This window comes from Orycteropus afer, unplaced genomic scaffold (assembly GCF_000298275.1).
Source record: "Orycteropus afer afer isolate SDZICR_OR568_19922 unplaced genomic scaffold, OryAfe1.0 scaffold00636, whole genome shotgun sequence".
Classification (NCBI taxonomy): Eukaryota; Metazoa; Chordata; class Mammalia; order Tubulidentata; family Orycteropodidae; genus Orycteropus; species Orycteropus afer.
In genome coordinates, this window is record NW_006922223.1 from 266,701 (window position 1) to 269,875 (window position 3,175).

The following is a 3,175-nucleotide window of genomic DNA, read 5'->3' on the forward strand; positions in this document are numbered from 1 at the left end:
AACACATAGCTTTGAGCTACACACACTGGGGTAAGGTTTGCAGGAAGGGACAGTGGTGGGGATGTAGACAGCAGATATTTCAACAACATCATATCCAGAGAGTGAAAATAAAAAGTCATGTCTTTCCTAAATTAAAAAAAAAAAGGAGTCACATCTAGCCTTTTGTTCAATATAAAAACATTGTTAGAACACATAATATTTATTTTAAAAAACAACAGCTAACATTGACTTATTTTTCTTTACCAGGCACTCCATTCTTGTTATTATTAACAAATAACTGTCAGAAATTCAAGATGAATTTAGAAGAGGGAATGGAACGAGGGATATGGTTGCTGATGTCAGATGGATCTTGGCTGAAAGCAAATAATACGAGGAAGATGTGTACCTGTATTTTAGTTACTATATAAAGACATCTGGCTGTGTGGATTATAACAAATTATGGGTAACATTGCAAAGAACCAATATTTCAGAACATTTAATTGTGCCCATGAGGAACCAAGAGATGATACTGCATGCTTTAAACTCAGGAAGGTGTGTGATAGGGTTGTATCCTTTACCATAATTATTCAGTCAGTATGCTGAGCAAATAATCTGAGAAGCTGGGCAATATGAAATAGAATGAGTCATCAAATTGGAGGAAGACTCATCACCAACCTGCAATGTGTAGACTATACAGCCTTGCTTGTTTAATGTAAAGAAGACTTGAAGCACTTCCTGATGAAGATCAAAAAGTATAGTCCAGCACAAATTACTTCTCAATATAAAGAAAACAAAATTCATCACAACTGGGCCAATAAGCATCATCATGATAAACAGAGAAAAGAGTGATGTTGTCAAAGGATTTTATTTCACATGTATCCATTATCAATGCCCATGGAAACAGTAGTGAACATATACAATGACATATTACATTTGGCAAATCTACTGCAAAAGACCTCTTTAAAGAGCTGAAGAACAATGATTTCACTTTTTAGAAATAAGGTGATATTGACTCAAGCCATGATATTTTCAGTAACCTCATGTACATGTGAGAGCTGGACAGTGAATAAGAAAGAATGCAGAAGAATTGATCCATTAGAATTGCAATATTGGAACAAAAATGCTTAATGTAACATGGATTGCTAGGAGAATAAATAAATCTATCTTGGAGGAGCTCTGGTAGCGTAGTGCCTAAGGCACTTGACTGTTAACCAGAAGGCTGGCGGTTCAAATCCACCAGCCACTCCTCAGAAGGAAGATGGGGCAGTGATACTGACTCAGAAACCCAAAGAGGGGTCGCTATGAGTCAGGTCCAACTCGATGGCACATAACAACAACAATGACGTCTTGGAGGAAGTATAGGCAGAATGCTTCTGGACGTGAGAATGGCCAGACTTTGTTATTCATACTTTGGCCATCTTGTCAGAAGGGAACTGTCCCAGTGAAGTATCTCATACTTGCTAAAGTAGAGGGTCAGCAAACAAGGGGAAGACCCTCAATGGGATAGATTGATACAGTGACTGTTATGATGGCCTCAAGCATGGCAATGATTGTGAGCATGACAAAGTACTGGGCAATGTTTCACTGTAGTTTGCATGGGGTTACTATGAGTCAGAAATGATTCCATGTCACCTAACAGCAATGGTAGCATGCATTAAATAATTGTTGTTGTTGTTACTTACCACCAATACACTTCAGACTAACAAGGCCACAATATACAACAGAATGAAACACTGCCTGATCCTGCACCATCTTCACCGTCTTTACTATGTTTGATCCCATTGTTACAGCCTATGTATCTATCCATCTCATGGACTGGTCCCTTCTGATAACATGGCCGAAGCATGTGAAGTGAAATCTCCCCATCCTTAGGTCTAAGGAGCATTCTCACTGTACTGCTTCCAAAACAGATTTGCTAATTCTTCTGGCAATTCATTGTACATTAACGCTCTTCACCAAAACCATAATTGAAAGGCATCAATTCTTCTTTGGTCTTTCTTATTCATTGTCCAGGTTTCACATGCATATGAGGCTGTTGAAAAGACCCTGGCTTGCATCAGGCACACCTTAGTCCTTAAATTGGCATCTTTAAATTTTAAAATTGTAAAGAGTTCATTTTCAGTAGATTTGTCCAATATAATATGTGCCTTGATTTCTTCACTGCTGCTTCCATGTATTGGTTGTGAATCCAAGAAATGTGAAAATCTTGAAAATTTCAGTCTCCTTTCCATTTTTCATGACATCGCTTGTTGGTCAGTGGTGACTATTTTTGTTTTCATTATGTTGAATTGTAATCAATATTGAGGGTTGTAGTCTTTTATCTGCAACAATAAATTCTTCAAGTCCTCCTCACTTTCAGCAAGCAATGTTGTGTCATCTGTATATCACAAGTTGTTAATGAATTTTCCTCCAATCCTGATGCCATGTTCTTCTTCATATAGTGCAGCTTCTTGGATTGTTTGCTCAATATACGGACTGAATAAGAATGGTAAAAGATAAAACCATGATGCACATCTTTCCTGATTTTAAACCACACAGTATTCCCTTGTTCTGTTTGAAAAAATGTCTCATCATCTATGTACAGGTTCTTTACAAGTAGAATTATTTGTCCTGGAATTCCCATTCTTCCTAAGTTATCCATATTTTTTTTTTTAATTTATTTTTTTAAATAATTAATACCCTATGCCTTTGCATAGTCAATAAAGCATAGGTAAACATCTTTTTGGTATTCATGTCTGACATCATCAATGGCATGCCTTCTTCCATGTCTTGTTCTAAACCTGGCTTGAATTTCTGACAGTTTCATATTGATGTACTGCTTCAACTGTTTTTATCTTCAGCAAAATTTTACTTGTATTTAATATTGATTACATGTTTGATAATTTCCCAATTTGTTGCATCACTTTTTTTTTTTTTTTTTTTTGGAATGAGCACAGATATTGATTTCTTCCAGTCAGTTGACCAAGGAGCTACCTTCCAAATTTCTTTGCACAGACAAGTGAGAATTTCCAGCTCCACTTTCATTTGTTGAAACATCTAAATTGATATTATGTCAATTCCTGTAGCCCTTGTTTTCATCAATATCTTCAATACAGCTTTGACTTCACCCTTCAACACCATAGGTCATGATCTTATGCTATCTCCTAGATTGGTTGGACATCAACTTAATCTTTGTGCTACAGTGACTCTGTATATT